Raw genomic sequence first — 12,092 nt, forward strand, 5'->3', positions numbered from 1 at the left:
TTATAAATTGGATGGTGTGGACCTAGACCACTGTAGACAATGATAGGATGAAGAAGATATAACATATATAAAGTTATAAAGATATCCTAAGCTGTCTAATAAGAGGAGGAAAGTGGAAAGAGGACCTTTTAATTTTTCACCGGGAATTAATAGTTCTGTTCAGAAAATACGCATATACTCTCACGCTATATCTTACCCAAAAATTTTTCAGGGTTCAGGATAAACACAATAGACAAGCCTCAAAGTGGAATGGCTGAATATTTAGTAGAGCTTTCGTAACAAAAAAATATATATTGGGAATTTATATAAAGTAAATCATACCACTTATATATGGGATGGATATCAAACTCTGAACCGATTTCCACCATATTTGTATGTATATAGCTATATATTTGTATAGCTATAGCATTCAAGCTGTCGCTTCGAGAAGGAATACGTAAAAACATATATATCGGAGCAGAGATTCTCCAAATGGAAAAATTCGTTGAAATGCGGAAAAATCCACTCAATATTGGATTAAGATATATATGGAAGCTATATCCAAATTCGATAAAATTTGTCAGTGGATGTCTGAGACTGAAGTGAGGGACTAAAACACCAAATCCGATGAAACATATATGGGAGCTATAGCTATATCTGAAAATTAAATTTGAAGTACTTGCTTCTTAGCTGAATTCGGTCGGAAGTGTAAAAATTTACTCCATTTGGGATGATATTAGGCATTTGGGGCACAACAAACCTGAAATCGGGTAAAAATATATACCGGAGCTATATCTGAATATAAAATACCGGAGCTATATCTGAACCGATCGTGATAAAATTTGGACGAGGGTTTTCTGAACTGTATTCGATATCTGGAACAAAATATCATTGCCGTTGAATACATGTTACTAATGTGAGGCAATTAAACACCAAATCGGATGAAACACATATTAAACCTTTAACACGAATTTTGCTTTACTGACCCAATACCAAAAACTCCATTTGAAAATTTGTGCAACTAAATCGGTTGGGCTAATATTAAATACCATCTACACTCAAACAAAATATTTGCAAAATTTGGGAGATTTGGTCAAGAGCCTCGAAATTAAAGAAATCAAGAGCATTCCATTTATGGACCTACATTGAAATTAATATCGAGTATCTATATCTATAAAAGAGGAAAATGTTTGTACGTTTGTTTGTATGTAATTTATAGACTCAATAACTGCTAAACAGATTTTCCTGAAAAATTCCAGACATAATACAGCATCGCCTGAAAGTAACATAGGCTATATACATTTTTAAAATGCTGCTTGGAACTGGAGATATAGCACCAGAATCGGAGGTACCTCCAAAAAGTTTTGTTTTTGAATGCACATATATATTGATCGGTTATAGATACAGTCTCCAAATTTAGAATATATTACGGAAATCGGTACAAAAACAAATTGGCCAAATTATAATGAAACCGGTTCAGATTTTAATAAAGCTCCCATATATTTTTTCGGCAAATCTCACATATTTGATGCCGCAAACACTGTATTTTTGTCCGATTCCAATGAAATTTGAAATGAGTGACGAAATTTGGTACAAAACGAGTTTGCCAAATTATATTGAAATCGGTTCAGATTTTAATATAGCTCCCATATATATTTTCGGCCAATCTCATATATTTGATGCGCCAAACACTGTATTTTCGTCCGATTCCAATGAAATTCCAAATGTGTGACGGAATTTGGTACAAAATAAATTTTCCAAATAATATTGAAATCGGTTCTGATATTGATATAGATCTCTTATATATTTTCGGCCAATCTCATATATTTGTTGCACCAAACACTATATTTTTGTCCGATTCCAATGAAATTTGGAATGAGTGACGAAATTTGGTACAAAATAAGTTTGCAGATTATATTGAAATCGGTTCAAATTTGGATGAAATTTGGAATGAGTGACGGGATTTGATCAGAAAATTAATTTGCAAAATTAAATTGAAATCGGTTAGGACTTGGATATAGCTCCCATAATTTTTTTCTGCCGATTTCATGTGTTTGATTCGCCAAACACGCTATATATCTCCAATTTCCGAAAATTGCAAAATTATATTGAAATCGGTTCAGATTTGGGCATAGCTCCTATACAAATTTTTATCCGATTTTAGGAATTTGATGCATCAAACATGCTATGTATTTCCAATTTCAATAAAATTTGAAATGTACTGAAGTTCAAACAGTAAAAAATAACACAAACATATAATTGAGACTACGATTATTGTGGATAGGTGTGCAGGTTCATATGTTTTGCTACCTCGAATCCCACTAATAGCAAAAAATGCGTTTCAACTTTAAAAGATTGCAGTTTCTGTATATTTGGCATTTCAGATGACAATTAATAAATACGAAGGACAAACTCTTCGTGTACATGAACTAAATTTAGGATGTTTATACCCAACAACACTATGTGATTGGGGTATTAGACGTTTGATTGGGCCAAAAATTATGTAACACCACGAAATATTGATTTCCCACTTAGGAAAGTATATATGGATCATCCTATCTCGTCGAGCTGACTCGATCTAGCTATGTATGTCCATCCGTGCGTCTGTCCCTCTGTCCATGTTAATTTGTAATCACTCTACAGGTCGCAATTATGACCCGATCTTCACGAAATTTAGAATGTAGATGGGGCTAGGGCCAGAATAGAAGCCTCTTGCTTTGTAGATGATGATCGCAAAATATTTATATTTGCAGTTGTTCTACAGGTCGCAATTATAGACCAATCAAAGAAGTTATCATGGGGCAAGAGCTTAGGGCTGGGCAGAAGCCAATTTTGATGGTCATCGGGTAATATTTAGTGGGTGAAATAGGCCACAACATTTGTGTAAAATAAAAGTCGAATTTTCCATTAAACCGCGAATATTTTTAATCCCTGCGAAATCACAAATAGACGAACAGGTCAATTCCGACCGTTACGTAGATGCCGATAGTAAATTATCGGTTATGTACAGCGAAATATATACAATGTATATATACAAAGGAATGGCTGGGACGATTTTGACAAATTTTGTCAATTCAGAATGCCCTCTTGACATAAAAGTATAAAATCTAAAAAAAAAAATCGTAGAAAAATATGCCAATAATGATGTTAATATAGATTTTGTAGTATTTTGTGAAATTTGTTTATTTTTTTATATATTTTATCGCATGCGATTTTTTTAAATATTTTGTAATATTTTTTCACCTTACAACACAGGTTGGGGATATTATATACAGATTGCAATTATCGTCCGATCCTCACGAAAATTTCCCACAGGGTAGGGTTGGGCTCAGAAGGGCTAGGTCTATTCCGCAATATTTATAGGTCCGCAATATATTAGGGGGTTAAAATGGACCAACCGCTAAAAATGTTCCTGATTTTGCAGCCGTTATAAAGGTACCAAACAGAAACCAAAGGACACGAAATCTCGCATAAAGTTAGAGATTAGGACAGCGGGTACAATGTACCACTAACTTTGTGTGAAAAAAATACCAGCATTACTTACAGGCGATATCCGAAATACACAAAAGGCGAACTTCTGGCTTTTTTATGTTGATTTCGTTGACGAATTTATCCAAATATCGTAGACAAGCAAATCATATAGATGAGTCTAACTTTGGAGATACAGAGAGGCTTCTTGCTTTTGGAGATGATTGCAAAATATTTAGGGGTTCAAATTTACCAAAAACAGAAATGTTTGTCCGATCACACAGTTGAAGCAAATCGACAGGCCTGTAAAGAGAGTTAAGGACAGGGAAGAATACTAGCATTGGATTATATTTAGCCGTAAAATGGACCACAAAAACTAACAGCACGACGAAGTGCATAAATATTGGGAAAAAGTCCCTGGTCAAAATGCTAAGCGTAATATCTGGGCAGTGATCCGTAACATAATTTCAAAAGCGAAATCTTCCAAAATGGATTTGGACATAAAGGGGCTTCTAACATATTGTAATGTTGTAGGGTGTCACATGGTCGGCCCGGCACGGCTATAGCCTTTGCTTACTTGTTATACCCTCCACCTTGGAAAGGAGGGTATATTAACTTTGTCATTCCGTTTGTAACATCCCTAAATATTTGTCTTAGACCCCATAAAGTATATATATTCATAATCAGCATAAAATTCTAAGTCGATTTAACGATGTCCTTCTGTCTGTCTGTGGAAATCACGATACAGGCCACATTATTTGACGTAGAGCGTCAAAATTTAGCAGAATAATTTGTATTGTGTCTAGAATGATGGTTGGTATTGATTTATCTCACGGATTTATCTGAAAATTAGTTTTTATATTTTTGTCCGAGAATTGGCATTTGTAGGTCATAATGGGTCCTAGTTCGTTTGGCGAAACATTGTATGTATAGGTTCACGCTTTGGTATAGCCCCATATAACGGTATCTCCCAATATTCGGTATTTTGATGGTTTTTGTCACATTTTTCATTGATTTTTCTAAAATTTGTATTTGTTGGTCATAATGGGTTCTATCTCCGGTGGCGAAACATTGCATGTATATGTCCACGTTTTGGTATAGCCCCCATATAGCGGTACCTCCAGATATTCGTTATTTTGATAATTTTTGCCACATTTTTTTCACGAATTTTTATGCGAATTGGTATTTGTAGGTCATAATAGGTCCTAGTTCGTGTGGCGAAACATTATATATAGGTTCACGCTTTGGTATAGTCCCCATATAACGGTACCTCCCGATATTCGATATTTTGATGATTTTTGCCACACTTTTTCACAAATTTGTCTGAAAATTGGTATGTGTTTGTCATAATGGGCCCTAGTCCATGTGGAGAAGCATTATATGTTTAGGCTTACGTTTTGGTATAGCCCCCTTATAACGGTATTTCCCGATATTCGGTATTTTGGGTCATAATGGGTTCTAATGTTTTCTTTACCCTAAGGTGGAGGGTATTAAAAGTTCGGCCAGGCCGAAATTAATGTGTTTTTACTTGTTTTTTTATTTTCTTTTAAAAATTATTTCTCAAAACTTTTACCATACCAAAAATTATGTACCCGATATATATGATTAATATCCTATTGACTTTAAATATTGTATTATAGTTTTAAGTTTTCCTAATTATTTTCACCATCCTGCAAATGTAAAAAGTTGATTTTCTAAATAAGTCAATATTTTTAGAAACTTCAAGCCTTAAAAATTGTTTAAATTTAATTTTACTCTAGTTAAAGTTTACATTTCAATGTTATCCCTTAGAAATAAAAATTAAAAAAAAAAATTATATCGTTCCATATGGTTTTATTTACTAACCGCTCGGAGAGGATTGAATGTAATTTGAGAAAAAAAAAACGAAGTCAACGGGTTTTATTGTATTTTGTAAGTTTTTCTTTCCCCCTTTTTCGTTGCGAATACCACAACAAATTAATAAATATGTTCAATGTTCAGTTATAACAATGAAAATGTCATTTTGAACAAAAGGCAGAATATGTTAGTATTCCCCCTCATTTCTTTTACAATCTAACACTAATACAACTAAACTGGCTATTTTGCAAAGCGCACAAATGCACGCACATACATGCATATGCACACATACTCACACAAAGATTATAATAAGAAATTGAAAGATGTCAAGATGTGTTTAGTTCTTCCTATTATGTTGATGCACGAGCCACACGCATACACACAAATACACCATCACACAACAAGAAAACGGCAACAAAAACAAATTGTAATACAGCTAAAACTCAATATGTTAGGTAGGCAACATTGTTTAACTTCAATGTTAACTTCCTGCGCACATGTGTGTGTGTGTGAAGAGCAGCAGCAACATTTGCATGACTACTCTGTGCGTAAGTGGGTGAGTGTGTGTGTGTGTGAGTGTGTGCGAGAGGGCTCCTTCCGTTTACCGCCTTGCCAATATCGTAAAATTGTTCGTTTAACAATCGTTTAACTGGTTCGTTTCATTGGCTTCCTCGTCTTCTTGAACACCCACAGCTGTAGTTGAGTGCCTGTGTGTGTGTGCCCAAGTTTACAAATCGTATGCCATATCGGGTATACGCTTTATAACACTTCGTTTAAGTGGCGAAGGAGTCTAATGTGTGTACGAGTTGTTGCTCTCTGTGTGTGTGTGTGTCTGTGCGTGTGGCACCATCATCGTGGAGCAGTAACAGTATAAATAAATGATGCCGAAACTCATGGAAATCATTTACAGTCAATCAACAGGTTAATTCACATCGTTCCTTCTTCACCAAGTGGAGCACAGCACAAGAGTTTACCACACAAACAAAATAAGTGTAAGTGTCACAACAAGTGTGTTAGTGTTCGTGTCTGTGTATGTGTGTGTGATTTAGTTTGTAAACAAAAACCGTGTCAGTGAGCAGTGCAACAAGTCCTCCAATGCAATTGGCTTGTGCGAACACTGTGTGTGTCTAGCGAAGCAATTTAAACCTGCGCGTTAATTGGATTTGATTTCAGTGCGAAATTTAATTATCAGATATGTTGTTGTACCTTCTATCAGCCATACGTATGCGGTCAGTGTTGCAACTTCTCGTTCGGAGAGCAACAAACCTTAAATTCAATTTTATTTGCATTGCAGGTTATTTTTACGGGCAATTGTGTGTTTGGTGTTTTTTTTTTTTTTTGCAATTTTTTTGCTCAATGAATGTCAATCATAACTAAAAGTTTGAAATTGAATTGTCAGTGTCAGAATAGTGCAACAATTGTTTAATTACTTATACGGACCACCTGTGTCGTTTTGTTTTGTTTTGTCTGCCATCTGCCCATTCATTAATCAAAGCCGCTGGGTAAGAATTCATGACGTCCCCAACATTTGCCTTGAAATGGAAAAAGTTTTCCATTTCATTCATCGAAAAGATGAAACAAATCAAAAACACTAAAGAAGCAATTAAACAATTCGTCATACACAGAAGAAGTCATAAATAAAGAAGTCAGTTTTGTGTAAACAAGGTGTTACCCAACAACAACAGAAACACATGTGTAGGCATAAATTATGGACAATTATTAAAGGGCAGTTCCAAGCGAGTGTGTGTCTGAATCGTGTTTGTGTTTTGTGAAATTATTATTTCGTCTATTACATTAATTGTTCTTTCTTCCTTTCGTTTTTTCGATTATTTCCGCACCAATGGTCATGTGCTATTAATAAATCGGACACTTTTGTATTGATTAAATTAATATGTAAAGTTGATAAGAATCATTAATTCCCTTTTTTTTTTTGTTCACTAATGTTGTGGGAAAAAGAAAATAAGTGAAACTTTGATAACATTTCAAGGCAGAATATTGAATTGTTTTTATTGTGGAAATATTGGCATGGAACTGCAAAGTTCTAAAACAATCCAATATATAGACTATATAATAATACTTTGAAAAAAGTCTTTAAAAAATCACAATTAATTTTTTTGCGACATTAGTACAGGTGTGCGAATGATTAATCAACTCTTAGATTATGTATATGTAAATCATTCGTCCCTCCGTTCCAATATTAAAAAAAAAAATAAATAAATATGGCGTAACTAATTTATTTGTTGACTGATTTCATTTGTTAAAGCAATTTTCAAAAGTTTATCTAAATTTCTGTTAAATAGTAAAAACTACCGGTACCGTTTATTGCCCCTTGGAAAAAATCATTAAAAAAACCACGTTCACTTTTGTAATCTCTAGAAAATCCACGTTCATGGAAAATTATACTTTTTAGTTTTTTTATGCCTATTGTTGTTTAAATTTCAACCAATGCCATTTGTTTAGCAATTGAAAAAAATAACTTTTAAAAATCCCCATTTTTTATAACCTCCGCCATAGTATGGAGGATATTTGAGTTATTTTTCCGTTTGTAACACCTAGAAATACACATTCTAGACTCCACAAAGTATATTCTTGAATTCTATGTCGATTTAGCGATGTCCGTCCGTCTGTGGAAATCACTCTAGCTTCCGAACAAATTGAAGTAGATTGATAAAATTTTGCTCAAATGTATGTTATGTCTGCAGGACTTTTGGTATTGAAAATGGGTCGTGTATGTACACGTTTTGGTATGGCCACCATATAACGGTACCTCCTGATATTCGCTATTTTGATGATTTTTTCACTGGAATAGTTTCAAATTTGTTATATGAAGTTCGCAATGGATACTACAGCCTATGACAGAAAATTGTCTGTGCAGGTCCACGTCTTCGTAGAGCCCCTATATAACTGTACCTCCCGATATTCGGTATTTTGATGATTTTAGGGACATTGTTCACCAGAATTGTTTCAAGTTTGATATTTGAAGTTCGTAATGGATACTACAGCCTACGACAGAAAATTGTCTGTACAGATCCACGTCTTCATATAGCCCCCATAAAACGGTACCTGCCGATATTCGGTATTTAAATGATTGTAGGGACATTTTTCACCAGAATTGTTTCAAATTTGATATTAATGGATACTACAGCATACGACAGAAAATTGTCTGTACAGGTCCACGTCTTCGTATAGCCCCCATATAACGGTACCTACCGATATTCGGTATTTTGACTTTATCGACATTATAACCGATTTTTTTTAAGTTTTGCATTTGAATATTGTAATGGCTTATGACAAATGTTACCTACGCAGGTTCATGTCGTCGTATAGACCCTAATATAATAGCTACATTCGGTATTTTTAAGATTTTAACAGAATTTTTAACGGATTTTTTTGTTTTTGAAAATTGCCAAATTCGTTCCAAAAGGTGGAGGGTATTCAAAGTTCGGACCGGCCGAACTTACAGCTTTTTTACTTGTTAAATAATAAATTCGGTATAGTGGTTCTTATGTCTTTTAATTTCCAATACAAAATTTTAAAACCACAAAAAAACACGGTCTTTCTTATATAAAGTTTTGCTGATTTCCTTAGATCTAGGCATTTTCCAAATGACCTTCTAAGTAGTGTAAAGCCCGAAAGAACGATTTTTTTATTTTATGGTATTTTTTCATATTTCAACCCACCCGATTTAAAAAATTTTAAAATTGTTTGAAATATGATATCATTTCCTTCTCAATGAAATATAAATATTACCAAATGAACAATATGTTAAAAATCGCAATTTAGCTGCAAATATGCAGGTTTGATTAAAACGATTCGAAGTAACATAAATAAACCGCGAGATACTGGTCTTCCAATGTATCTTTCATTTTAATTCGCCACTTTCAGAATGAACCTCTCAAGCTCTATTTATAATGCACAAGTTTCAATTAAACGCGTTAATTGGATTGTTATTTCAAATAAATCGAATAGATATCATATATATTCATATCTTCTTAAAAGTCGATATTTAAGTTTTGATGCAAGTTTGATTTTAAATTCATTCCAAAAATATACTATAATAGTTTTTTTTCGGCACTTTTCAGATATTGTTAATTTTTTAAATATTACATTTTAAATATGCTCAGTTTATAGCATCTGAAAATCGGTTAGATTTTTAGTTTTTACACTTTTTTGCTTCATAAATGTCTAAAGCTTTGCAAGGTTTTCCTACCGAAACACGCACATGGTGCATTAGTGACTTATATTAAGAAGTCCATTATTACAATCCTTCAAAAACTCCACGATCCCAGAAAGAATAATTTTTAAGAGTCCAAAATTACAGTCATTTAAAAATTGTTTTTAAAGTTATCGAGTATGAAGTCCACCATTATGGTAACCTCAAAAATTCCTGTATTTTGAAACTTTATTTTACTTAAGTCTAACATTTACAAATACTTCTTTAAAATCCATAAATATATTGAACTTTAAAAAAACGAATTGAGAATAACGAATGGTCATGTAGTCCTTGAAAACTAATCTATTGATGTTTACAAAGCTCGATATGAGACCGCGATTTTATTTTTAAAAGCATTTTTTAAATCCACGATTAATCTTCTCTAATCGTGGGATTTTTCTTTCTTTATTCTTTCTGGGATCGTGGAGTTTATGAAGGATTGTAATGATGGATGGAGCCCTAGAAAAATAATATCAAATCCCACGTTTTCCGACAACGAATTTCAAATAATCCACGATATAACTTCATATAGAACTCTGAAAATATTCCCAATGAGACCACGATTATATCTTCAATCTTTCTGTAAAAAATATTCATTTAATTCAAAACTTGGAGCTTATATAGTTCTTTTCAAATATTACACATTTTTAGAAACCCACGAGTTTTTATGAGTAAAATAATTTTACACAAAAATTTGTTCTAGGAAAGCAATCTATAGTTTATAGCTCAAACGACCTACTGCAACTATTTATTTAAATCCCCAAATAGTCCTTTAAAAAATTCTTACGAAAACTTGGAAAGGAGCTTGTTAGTACTGGCACGTAGTACTAGAAAAATAATTACAAAGATTTCCCGTCTGAAGCTCATATTCCTAGAAATCGAATTAAAAATATTCCCTATAAGATCACGTCATATCTCTAATCGTCATATCTTAAAAATGTTTCTCTCAAGACGAGGACTCTGACTTTAATCGTCATTTAAATATATATTTGAGGAAATAAACACCCATGATTCTTGTAGTACCTTGAAGTAGCTTGGATGATATAATATATATTTTAGCTTAGATCATATAATATATTGGATAAAAATATATTTTTTATACCCACAGTAATATTAATGGAGAGGGTATAAAAAATAACGGTTTTCGACACTAGATATCTTTGTACCAAATCCGTTTCAGGGCATTTGGAGTCGATCTAGCGATGTTCGTCCGTCCGTCTGACTGGCTGGGTGGTGGGCACGATAACTCTCCAAGGGAGTATCCTATTTGGTCCAAACTTGGTACAATATGGACAATATCAGTTCACTCCTGAATTTTATAACTCCTCCAAATTACACACATCACATTTTTGTTATCCCAAGGTCTAGTGTGAATATGGAATATATTGGTCCACACCTTCTGGTATCTCCCCCACAAAGGGTCAACAGTTTTAATATCCTTAGAGCTCTTTAAACCCAAAATTAACATATGATTCACACTTGGCACATCTCAATACTTCTATCAACACAAGAGCTGTTATAAAGAATATAAAGATCGGAACATTCCTTTTGGTACCTCCCATACATGGGGTCAAAGTTTTGAATAACCAAAACGATTATGAAATCCGAAATAAACATCCGATTTTCTTCATATTTCACACATTCCATTATTTCTACTAAAACAAGATCTGCTGTGAAGATGGGATATGTTGGTCAACTCCTTCTGGTGCCTCCCCCACAAGGGGTAAAAATTTTAAATATCCATGAAGGTCATAAGACGCGAAATATACATCCGATTCCATTTAGAGTATGTACATCTTAATATTTCCATCAACACAAGATCTGTTATAAATATGGTAGAGATCTGGTAACTCATGCATATTTTAAGATTTTCTAAAAATTATCACATATCTCATATAAAGCGAATGAAGTGGTTGGTGCAGTCATAACAAAAGTCATAATATATTTAAATAAATTCTTAACAAAATTAGGATAGTTCTTTGAATAATATTCCCTTTAGACCAACGATTACTGCTCACAATCGTAACTCATAATGGCCCTTTAAATAAATTTCTGAAAAATATATTCTTTAAATATTCCTCAAAAAGGGATGGCGATGAGTTACATCCGACAAAGGTTCATAACAAACAAAAACTTCCCGAAAGTATTGTAAATCTTCAGAATCTGTTTCTGGATGAATCTTAGCGAAAGAGTAGTATTGAGCACGAAACGTCAAATACCATTACCAATATCTCCATATTATATTTTCACTTAAAAATATTTATTTGTAATTTATAAAAGGAGCATTTTCATAAATGCACATTAAAAAATACTTATAATTTTGACATGATTGCAAAATGTCAATAATACGAAAGTTACTTCCTTATTTTTTACTGTCTTCAAAAGAGCAAGAGCTGGACATAAACGTATCTTAGGGGATATTATAATTTTATGCGGCCATCAATATGCAAAAGTGCATATCAAATGTCAATGTAAATGTTAGTTGTCTTATCGTTTTATTGGTATGTGTATTAGAGGCGGTCTATAAAAAAAAAACAGCAAACAAACCAATAATAATAATAAAAATATTTTAATATTTAAATAGAAAAATGCATTG

At 33.1% G+C, this 12,092-nt stretch overlaps 1 protein-coding gene across 3 annotated transcripts in view; it reads left to right on the forward strand.

Moving 5' to 3' along the window:
• The first annotated feature begins 6,187 nt into the window (after window positions 1–6,187).
• LOC101898471 (allatostatins MIP) overlaps window positions 6,188–12,092 on the forward strand; it is a 32,417-nt gene continuing 26,512 nt past the window's right edge. For all 3 annotated transcript variants that reach the window (XM_005178735.4, XM_005178736.4, XM_005178737.4), the window contains exon 1: window positions 6,188–6,275. The gene's annotated coding sequence lies outside the window, so the exon portion shown is untranslated. The remainder of the gene's footprint in view (window positions 6,276–12,092) is intronic.

This window comes from Musca domestica, unplaced genomic scaffold (assembly GCF_030504385.1).
Source record: "Musca domestica strain aabys unplaced genomic scaffold, Musca_domestica.polishedcontigs.V.1.1 36, whole genome shotgun sequence".
NCBI lineage: Eukaryota > Metazoa > Arthropoda > Insecta > Diptera > Muscidae > Musca > Musca domestica.